This window comes from Alligator mississippiensis, chromosome 4 (assembly GCF_030867095.1).
Source record: "Alligator mississippiensis isolate rAllMis1 chromosome 4, rAllMis1, whole genome shotgun sequence".
Classification (NCBI taxonomy): Eukaryota; Metazoa; Chordata; order Crocodylia; family Alligatoridae; genus Alligator; species Alligator mississippiensis.
The window spans coordinates 165,552,345-165,563,905 of record NC_081827.1 but is presented as its reverse complement, the minus strand read 5'-3'; positions in this window follow the sequence as shown (position 1 = coordinate 165,563,905).

Genomic DNA, 11,561 nt, shown 5'->3' with positions numbered 1-11,561 from the left:
CACAGGGTGGCCGAGGCTGCCCCGACCCGCGGAGCCCCATTCCCCTCGCATCTGATGCCAGGAAGCGGGAATCGCTCCCCCCCCTCCCCCCGCACACCAACAGACACACACAAACCCCTGGAGCTTATGATATTACCACTGATTTTAGCACACCCCAGCCTCGAAAAGCTCAAGCGGCGCAATTAATAAATAACACCAGCACTCCCTTGAAAAAGATCCTCCCAATACACCATCCCGCTGGCGGATCGGTGCCCTCAGACCGCCCGGGATCCTTGTCCAAGACAGGATCATCTTGGCCGTGACACCCCCCAAATTTCCAGCGAGCTGAGAAACAAGGGGGGGGGGGGGTCCTAGAAAATGGGTTTGCTGAAGCTTTGATCTTCCTGGCACTCGCTACTCAGTGTCAGCCTGCGCCGTGGAGCCCGGGAATACGTTCCCTTTCTGCACCTTCCTCCTCGGCTTTCTTACCTGGGGTAGGACTTAAATCTACAGGCGTTAAATAATATCCTGCAAAGGATAAAGGGGAATAAAGGGACCCACGAGAAAAGCCGGGGTCTAACTGCTTTGTTTCTTTCCGGTTCGGTTGTTCCCGTGGGTTTTTCTCTGTGACTCCCAGAGCTCTGGACTCCTCTGTAAAGAAAAAAAAAAATCTTTTCTAATTTTCCTGGGGTACTTCCCTCCCCAGTCCATTTCCCCTTCCTCTCCCCTCCGGTTTGGGATCAGCCGTCTGCCTGCTGCCTCTGCCCCTCCGGCCCCCAGCTCTGCTGCTTCTTCAGATGCAACAGTCGGTAGCTTTTTTTGTGTGTGTGTTTAAGCCTTTATCCAAATTAAACTGGTAATAACAGGGCCACCGACTAATTGATTCTGGCTTCCACTGAAAGCCTCGTCCTCTAACCTTTTGTGGCAACCTTGCCAAAACCCTTTGCCAGCTTGGGAAAGAGACCTGCATCCTTAACGAAAGCGCTCGACTTCCTCGTGTAGCACAATGGTTCGTGCGTGTGTCTGTGTGCGTGAGTGTGTGTGTCCTCCCTTCCTCTCGCTCCTCTGATTTCGATCCAGAGATCTGCAAAGCTCTTAGCCCAGATCCTAGCTGTGTGTATGGGGGGGATCCAGAAATCGGGGAAATCTTTCCCCATCCTCACCCCCCACCTCCCCTTTAGAAACCTCTCCCGGAGCTATTGACAAGGGCTGAATGCTTATTCAAGAATTTTAGTGCCTTTAACAAGAGCGGTATCTTACTTATATAGTGAACAGATGTCCTGGAATTTTAGATGCACGCGAGACTCCTCCTCGGACCCGGGCCCCCCCGCCCCCCAGCTGGCACTGGGTACTGAGTGGCACTGATCTCCCCCTGGAGCAAAGCTTCATTTTCTTGGCGAAAAGCAGCCTGCTTTTTTGGCTGGCAGAAAACCGAGCCCGGCCAGTCTCGAATCCAAATGTGGCTTTAGAGAGGAGCGACAGGGGGAAGGAGACCAGGGCAGGAGGGAGAAAAGTGTGGGGGTGGAGGGGAGGGAAGGGAAGGGGGTGTATAGGAAGGAAGTGGTGGTGGAAGGACACAGGGGTAGGGGCTGTGGGAGCCAGCCACCCATATGCTACGGGTTTGGGAGGGGGAGAGGGATTAGGCAGAGATCAAGAGCCCCCGGGGAAGGAGGGTGGTGGTGGGCACAGAGCAGGCAGCTCCTTCTGTACCTGCCTGGTAGGGAGGGTCCCCAGCTGGGGGTGAGTGGGGCACCGGATTCACTCTAGCTGAAGGTCTGGCCCAGAGTGCAAACACACCCTGTCAATCTATCTGCCTATCCCCATGCACACGTATCCGTCCATCTGTATCGCAGTTAGTGGTACCTGTTATGTGGACACATGCATGTGCGTGCGTGTGCTATATGTATATCAATGATTGCTCTCTGTATTCTGCGGGCGCCCATATCTGGACGAGCAATATGCTTTTGGGTAGAAATAGCAGCGTGGAAATGAGAGACTGAGGTAGGTGTATGGTGTGTCATCAATTGTAGATGCAGATATCAGGGGGTCAGTGGCTGTATACACCTCTAGAATTCATAGGTACACGCTGTGTGTGTGTTATGTACGTTGGTAGGAAATTGTAGAGGTAGGTAACATAAAAAAAATGTTCGTGCATTGCATAAATGGGTAACATGAGGGCGTGTGTATTAGGTGGGCAATAAATTATACATGTAACTGAATACAAAATATATCCATCTAGAAAAATAATGAAAGGTATATTAATATAATATAATATAATTACATTGCATTATACTATATTGTATTACATGATGCTACATTGTGTTGTACTGTATTGTATTACATGATGCATTGTATTATACTATATTATATTACATTACATGATGCTACATTGTGTTGTATTGTATTATCCTACACATTATGCATTGTATTATACTATATTATATTACATTACATTATGCTACATTGTATTGTACTATATTATCTGACAGGATGCATTGTATTATGCTATATTATGCTATATTACATGATACTACGTTGTATTATGCTCTTTTATATTATATTACACGATACATTGTATCATACTACATTATATGACATGTACTACATTGTATTACACTGTATTACATGATATGGCATGATACTACATTGTATTATGTTATCTTGCATATGTATGTATGGCATTATACTATATTATCTTGAGGGAATGTATTGTATTTATAGCCCATAGATAAATGTGTGAAGGATGTGTCTATTATGCATGTGTGGGTGAAATAACTGATCTAGCTATATGGTATGGGCACAGGCACATAGTGTGGGGATAAACAGAAACAGGGAAACATCCCTGTCTGCACTTCCATGTCCTAGGAATATCAGTACACTCTCTACAAAACTGATTTCAGGCAAACACGTGTAACATGCACCCTATTCTCCCCTAAATAATCTAGTAAATAAAAGGCTATGTATGGGGAGGGGGGTGTTTCCCCCCTCTTGTCCAAACGTGTTGCCTGTGCCTATTCTGTTCAGCTAGAGATCTGGATGCCCACAGAAAGTGAAGTTAGCCCGTGTGCCCCTGGAGCCCGGTGATGTGAAATTCCTGGGTGCAAAGTGTGGGGCTGTGCTGGGCATTGTGTGTGTTGGGTGGTGGGGGAGGAGGGGGTGTCTTCTCCCCCTCCTGCCCCCATGGCTGCTTTGGGCGTCTGTTTGCACGCACGTGTCATTCATGTCCTTAGCGTTTTGGCCACGGCACAGTTGAAGAAGTAATCATTTCATGCTTGGCTCCTGCACCCCTGCCCCCATCCCGCCTGCCTCCTCAGAGCCAGGTGAACAACCCACCTTGGAAATGAACCAGCCTCTCGTCACTTGACCCTTCCTGGCGCTGGCATCTGTGCACTGAATTTGTTGGTCAAGTTGCTTTGGAGAGGGACCCGCGGGGGAGGCTGAGCGAGGCGTGTGACAGCCCCGTGCCCGGGCAAGGGCTTGGCACTGCCCGCAGCGGCGGCGTGGCGGGCTGCTGGGGGGTGGGAAGGGAGTGGGGCTTGGGAGTTTCAACTGGGTCCAGGGTGAGGGAGTCTATGAAGATGGGTATTTCGGACTCGGAGCTCGCGTGCTGCCAAACTGCTCAGCATTCCGGAGTATCAGGCATTTGTTACTCGGTTCATGCCAACAGTCATTGGCAGGTTTTGATATTCACAGTAATTCTAGGCACAGATGTCCCTGTTTTAACTCTTTTGATATGAATCCTGTCAGATTGGAACTGGGGGAAGGGGGCGGGGGGTGGGCTGGGGGGAGAGACAGACATTTCGTCCTATTTAAGGGGCAAGAAACCAATCTACCCCCCTCCCCCCGACTGCCACCCTCCAGCCTGGAATCCGGGCGAGACTGAAACCCACCGAAGGGGCTTTTTATTTCCTTTTCTTTTTAATTTGAAAACGCCTGGAACCGAACCCAGCCCGACTCCTCTGATGGCTTTTTTTTTTTAATTAAAGTTTTTCACCTTAAAAAAAAAATTCCATCCTCCCTCCCTGCATTTCTAAGGCCGGATCCTACATTTTGATGAATTTGGAGACTCTCTGGGTACGTGATCGTAAAGAACAATAATTTACAGCGATCTGAGCAGAGGAACTGGGAGACTGTCTCCTTCGTCCAGGGATCGGTCCCTTCTTTATACAGCACTGTAGCGAGATCTCCAAAACGTCTAAAGCTATCATCTTAGAAATACACACACACACACATATATATACACACATACATATATATAGATATATACATACAGACACACACATATACATACACATACATATACACACACGCTGATCTCCAATGACACCTCACCCAGGACTCTGCACCAGACAATTTAAAAAAAAGTCTTCCCTTACTAGGAAAATTCTAGGGGTATTAATTTTTTTATTTTTTTATTTATTTATTTTTTTGTTCAGTGCAAAGCTACCAGGTCCTGTATCATCATTTTTTTATGGTATCTGCAATTTTGGCAGAAATCTGTCTTTAATTTAGCTGTCCATATAAAAATCCACACTGTATAATAATGAACAGATGCCATGAAATTTAAACTGAAGCAATGACTCCTCCCACCCTCCCCCTCTTTGGCTGGCACTAGCCAGTGGCACAGGGTGGCAGGAGGTTGGCATTCAGGAGTGTTTACATTCGCTTCTTTTTTGTCATGGAAGGGGGGGAGGGAAGGGGGGAGGGGGCGATTTACTGTTCTCGTTGGCTGGCGCCGCTTTTTTAGACAAGAATTAGGGGTATGGTGAGGGGATAACTTTAAAAAATGATCTAGTCCAGAGGGGACCAGCTGGTATTCCTTACCCCTGGTGATTACTTGGCAAGGAGTTGAGATTGTGCTTCTCCAATAACGGGGTGAAAATAGTCACTGCGGGGAGGGGAGGGAGGTGATTTTTTTTGGGGGGGGGAATACATCTCCCATTAAACATAACAACAGGGCTAACTCGGGACTGTGGTTTGGGTTTTTTTGGGGTTTTTTTGGGGGGTGGGGTGGGGGGCGCTTCCATTTATTTTCTAGTTTCGAAAGCCTCGGTGCCAAGGCAGATGAACCCAGACTGTCTGCCTGTCTGTCTGCTCTCATCAATCTCTCTCCATCACACACCTCTCTAGATCTCTCTCCCCAGCCCAATCTTCTCTCCCCATTTTTCCCTTCAGGGCTCTCTGTGTGCCCTGGGTGGGTTTTTGCCCCACGCACTCGCATCCTGAGAATTTAGACGGATGCCACCAGCTTAACCCCAGTTTCCAATCAGAGCAAGGTGACACTTTTAAGCGCTCCTTGTTCTTCCTGGCAGCCAGCAGAGGAGGGAACAATAATACCTCTGTAGAGAGCGTTTGAAATAAGCTTCCCTGGCCAGCGGATGCCCGCGGAGCTGGCTTGGGGTAGCGTCAAAAGTCTCTGATTTTAAGAAGGAGGAGAGAGAAGTCGCTCTCTCCCAGGGCTGGGAGGCGGGAAGCAGCGCCGGGGAGGGAAGTGGCCACCAAATAGCCGCGCCTGCAGCCAGGCCCCCTCCCCTCTCCACCCCCGGTACTGCCCCAGGGGCTCCAGGCTTGGCTTCCTCTCTCCCGGGCCATTCCTCAGGTCCGGAGAGGGGCCTCGCCGCGCAGCAAGTGCCACGGCGCGCCCGCGTTCAGCCTCTGCTGCCCATGATCCTGGGGGCCTTTCCCTTTAAAACTGCTCTATAATGAACAGATGTCCTCGAATCAGTGTAGCTGGCTAACCTCTTCCCTGCAGTGCCCCTTGCCTGGCAGTTGGCACGGGCTAGCGCCTGGCATTATAATCCCGAAAGAGAGAGGCTCTTTCTCTCTCTCTTTTTTTTACCACTGCGGAATCAATGCTCCTGCTCGGGCTGATGGGGGATCCGGGGTATTCCAGCCAGCTCGCTTCACCCCTTAAATAATGGGATCTGGGAGGGTTTTCCCTGAGATCGCTTAATATATGTGTGTGTGTGTATGTGTATAAGTATATATGTATGTCTGTATGTATATGTGTGTATATGTATTTATATATACACGTATACATATATGCGTGTATATATATATAAATATGTATATGCATATATATATATATACACACACACGCCCACGTGTGTATATATATATATATGTGTGTGTGTGTGTGTGTATGCATATGTGTATGTATTTATATACACACACACACACATATATATATACACATGCGTGTATGTGTATGCGTGTGTATATATATGTATATATAAATATGTATATATGTATACATATATATGTGTGCGTGTGTATACACACTCACGTTTATATATGTGTATGTGAGTGTACACACACACATATATACGTGTGTATACACGCACATACACGTATATATATATAAGTGTGTGTGTGTGTATACACACATACACACACACATATACATATATATACACACGTATAAAAAGGGGGGAAGCCTGAAACATCTTTGCAGCCTCCTCTTCTGCCTGTAACATGGGGCGGTGGGGGTGCTGATCTGAGTTGATCGTGGCTTTCAAGGGGAGCTGCCAAGCCCGCAATCCCGCTAGCCCAGCCCTCTGCAAAGAAGCTCTGGGAGCGAGCAAAACTTTGGGGTTGCGGGCGCCGGCTCAGGCTGTTGCTCGGGAGAATTTTGCTAATCCGGAGCTGCCGTTATCCTCCAAACTCTGTATCTAGTTGCTTTGGTTTTTATTTTCCTCTCTCCAGCCCCCCCGCCAGCACCTCTGACATCCAGTCTTTTGCGGGGACTGCCCCTGTAGACTACGAGGGAGGCATCGCGGCGGGGCGAGCAGAAACCCGCTCTCCCCGGCGATCATTCAGCCGAACTGAACTCGCTGAGTCCGCGGCTCTGGTCAATCTGAGGGCGGGCACAGTCGACGGGCAGGGTCTCTGATCCCATTTCAGCTCCTGAAGGATTCCAGGGGATCCAGTTTCGCACGAGGCTGCAGATGCGCTTCGGCCGGCTGAGGATCGCCCTACCCGGCTCCGGGCTGGAGACAGGGAACAGCCTGGATTTTTCGGAGGAAAGTCTTAGCAAAGCAAATAGCATTAAATCAACCCAAACCCCGACTTTTCCTTTCTGGAAAACAGAAAATATATAGGTATAGGTATATATGTGTATATATGCGTGTGTGTATTATACATATGTATGTGTGTATGCACACACACCGCACTATATATATATATATATATATATACACGCGCATATATGTATATATAATGGAAGAAAAGTTTTTGCCCTTCGGGACAAGGAAGAGAAAATAAAAGCCCAAGCCTGGGAGCTCCGCTGTGTGGCGGGTGCCGCGAAGGATAAACTGCGGGATCTGGAGGGGAATTCAGGGTTAAAACCCACGTTACATGTGTCTGCCACCTGGCTCCTCAGGACTGATCCAGCTTGGCTTTGCTGGGGGGAAGCGAAATCCCCCCCCCCCCTCCACCCTCTCGTTTCTTCCCCGAGCCCCTGAAATGAGCTCCTCTTCCGGGAAAAGTTCCCAACTTCAGAGCCATCCTTTCCCTCCGGATCTCGAAACCAAAAGTCGGCAGGAAAGAGAGGGCCTTTGCTGCGGCGGAGCAAGGTTAATTTCTTCCTGGTGGCGAATGGGTTAATGGAAGCAGGGGCCGGGGCAGGAAGGGCCGCTGGGCCCCTGGTGCCGGAGACGGACTTGGCCTTGGGCGGGGGTGGGGTGGGGTGTTGGTTCTCTTTTTAGCCACTTTGATCTCTCTGTTGGGGCAAGTGACTTAAAGCGGGTTTAGACACAGCCTCCCTCTAAACCCGGGATATTTTGAACTCGGATTAAAATCTTTCTGGCCCCTGGATCGCCTGCGAAATGCCTGGGTCTTAGTAGACTTCAGAGCCTCCCTACTCCCGGATCCTTACAAAGCAGGGCTCTAAAGGCGCCTCTGTAGGAAGCGATGGGGGGCGGTTCTGGTTCTCCAGCATCTCCTGCCAACAAGGAACAGCACAGAAGTGGGAACTGCGGAAGCGGCTTTCCCTGGGCAGGCTGCACCCAGCCCGGCTCTCCCTGGGGGTTTCCAGTTGGTGACCTCCACTTCCACCCCCCTGACCTCTTCCCCTTTACTCAGCAATTTTTCTCCCTCCTTTCTGTGCAGCTCCGGCATCTCCATCCCCTGCACCTGCACACACACCAGTCCCGTTCCTGTCCATACCGGCGCCCCCAGATCACCCAGCCCGGGACTCTCTGCGAGCCCCCGAGCTGAGCCATCTCGGCCCGAGCTGTGGGACTAGATGCAGCCTGCGGACGCACAGCTCCGGCGCTGCCCCTCACAGGGGCTCTGCGTTGTCCTGCACAGGGCAGAGCGTGAGATCGTGTAGGATCCGGGCGGGGAAGCGCCCCGGGGAGAGGACGGGGATGTCCGTTACTGTGTTGAAGCTGCAACTGTGGGGGTGTGAGGATCAGGCTGGCAGCGAGTGGACGGTGCCTGCTGGCTTCGGGGCCCAGAGGAAGGCCCGTGTCAGGGGGAGGCAGTGTGTGTGTGTGTGTGTGTGTGTGTGTGTCCATACAGCCTCCACCCCAGAGAAGCCCCTCTGCAAAGGGCGTGTTCCAGCCTTGCCTTTCCCAGCCCGAACCCAAGGCGGGCCAGGCGGGGCGAGGCTGCACGGTTTCCCTGGTGCGTGGCAACGTGGACAGACGGCGCTTGGCTGAGGTTGTACCAGCGCAGCGCCTGAGCCCTGCTGCGATCCTGCCCCGGCGCCGGAGCCCCCACGCTGGGTGGCACCCAAGATCCGGGCAGTCTCTCCCGGCTGCATCCTAAGCCTCCAGGAACCCTAGGGTGTTCCTGTGCCCAGCAGCTCTGCTCGGTGCACTAGGCTGGCCCCTTGATCTGTCTCCCTCCCCCCGCCCAAGCACTTGGTCATCTCCCTTGGGCCAAGCTCCGGGAAGCGCTGCTGAGCCCAAGCCCAATGCAGCGGTGCCTCTGGGCCCTGGGAGAGGCCTGAGGGAACTTGAGGGACGACTGTGTCTTGGGCATGGGGCTTTGCTCAGGTCAACCTGGATCCTGCGGGAGCCTTCTGCGCTCTGCCAGCCCAGCCTGAGCTATTTTTTGGGGAGGGAGAGCAGGAAGGGGGCAGGACATCCGGGGATCGGTTGGGCCTGGAGGCTACTGGCTCTAAGCCGTGCTCGCCCTGAGCCCTCCTTGAGCCTTGGTTGCCCTCCCCCCCCCCCCTTCCGTGCTCCCGAGAGATCCGGGCTTCCCAAACCGAGCAGACGGCGGGAGGGACGGACGATCCCAGGTGGAGCCGGGATGCCCAGCCGCTGGGAGCTGGCGGGAGGGCGAGGAGGAGGCGACTCTGCCCCCCTCTCCCAGCGCGGCCTCCCCGCACCGAGCTCCTGCTAGCCGTTCAGCACCACAGGCCCTGGACAGCTCCCGGCTCCGGCCAAGCTGCCGCGGGGGTTCCCCTGTGGAGCCAGGGGAGAAGTGGGGGAGGCATCGCTTGGTTCCTGCGGGCTGTCTGCCTCTAGCGCCTGGCTGGATCAGAGCCTGGCAGCTTGTGGACCAAGTCCCCAGGATCCCCTTAGCTTGCATGGATGCATTGCTTTGGAGGTGAGGCTCTTACGCGGCTGGAAGGTGAGAGATTGTGCATCAGGGCTGCTTTTTTATTTGAAATAATGCTACTCATCATCATCATAGTTCTATTTAAACTCTCTACTTCTGTTCAGCTGGATCCCCCAAGCTCCTCACTCCACCACACAGCTAGATCCATCTCTATTTAAGCGGGGCGAGCCCTGTCCGGATTGAATCTCGTGCTGGCAGAGATTTTGGTTCTGACCTGAGCTGAAGTGCGGCGGGAGAGAAGGAAGGGGAGGAGGGGTGGAAAAAAACCGATCCTGTTGCAGAGGTTCCAAGGAGATGCCATCTGCACAGGACAAGGAAACTGCATTAGGCTTTGTCCAATCTAATGCTGCTCTTCCCCAAGTCTCCCTCCGTATATTTAAGCATGTTGTCAATCTCCAAGATGCCTTGAAGACATGTGAGGCTGCCTGGAGTGGAGCCCTCGTGAAGTTTCCAATTGCCCCACTCCTTCCAAAAAAAGTGCTCGGAGAGTTGTCTCTGGCTGAAAGAATGGGGTCTCGTGAAGATATATTTAGCAGGAGCACTGCAAGTAAACTAGCAAACATGACAGAGTCAACATTTAATATTTATTAATTGTCGTCTTAGGACGCTTGTTAATTACATTTTTGAATCAAATCACAACTGACTGCTGCTCTTAGCGCGTCAAATGAGTATCCTGGTGCATTTTACATCAGATCTCAGTTCTGGTGGAAATTTCCACTTGGAGGAATACTTAAAATATCCAACTGAATGCGAGTTCAGGGGGTTATTTTGGAGGGGGAATGGAGATGTTACTCTCTCTCTTTTTAAATATATACCGATGCATGCAGTTTGTTTATTATTTATTTATTTATTTACTTTAAAGACGATCTCTCTAGCTTGTAAGCCCCCCCGCCCTCCCCCCACTTTGCTAATTTCTGGTAAGTTTCTTAGCATGTCTGTTTTGTTTTCTATCGCCAGCACTTCCTGGATTTCACTCTTGAAAAATAGCGTCAGAGACATTTCAGGGAAAACAAAAATGAGATGCCAGGGTTAGGGTTTTCAAATCTTTTTTTTTTCTTTTTTTCTTTCTTTTTTTTTCTTTCTTTTTTTTTTTGATGCAGTCTAAAATGCATGTTGACTTTGGGGTGGAGGTAAAACCAAGAAACTTTGTGCAAGTGATCACAGCAAAAACAACTCTGATTTTTAAAAAAAAAAAATTACATCCGTGTAAGAAACTGTCCTTTTTTTTTAACTTTTGCATATCATTTGACATAAATATTTATTAATCTTAATTAAACTGAACAGAAACACAAAAAGCACTTCTGGTGTCTGATAGACATTTTCACCTTTGCTACAGTTGTTTTATTAATTTTTTTGTAATTTTTTTCTTTTTTTAAAACATTTATCAGAAATTCTTTTCCTCCCTTTATTTAAAAATGCTGGTATGTTTAAAGGTGATGTAGGCAGGTTTAAAAATATTATTTTTTTTACAATGTCTCCTGATTTAAATAATGCATTAAAATTGGAATAAATAAAAAGGAAACAAACTCGAACAATGCACAAAAAATATACCAGGATATAGCAGTTTGGGACTGAATGTCATATTTTTATACGGGTGTATTCATTACACAAATGTTTTCCCCTTCTTCCCCCAAAATGCATTACATAAAGAAATAACTTAAAGAGTACTCATTATAGGAAAAATAGCCAACTAAAATATATAGCATATTAAGTGCTCTCTTCACACCACCTTTTATAATTTGCATATTTGCATTTTTTTTCGCTCCTACCCATGCATAACAAAACATTTTTGCCATTTCATAAAAATCTTTTTTTTTTCCTTTTTTAAAGTTTTTAAAACAGGTAAAAAACATTATGACACACAATTTGGAAAATAAGTTACTCGTGGTTACAAGGGTGTCCAAAAAGCTGAAGTCACTGATTGTTAATAACGAAAGGAACCTCGCCATTCAGTTCCCTTCAAATCAAAAAGTGCACCTTTTATTTTTTTTTTCCAACAAGTCGCTTGG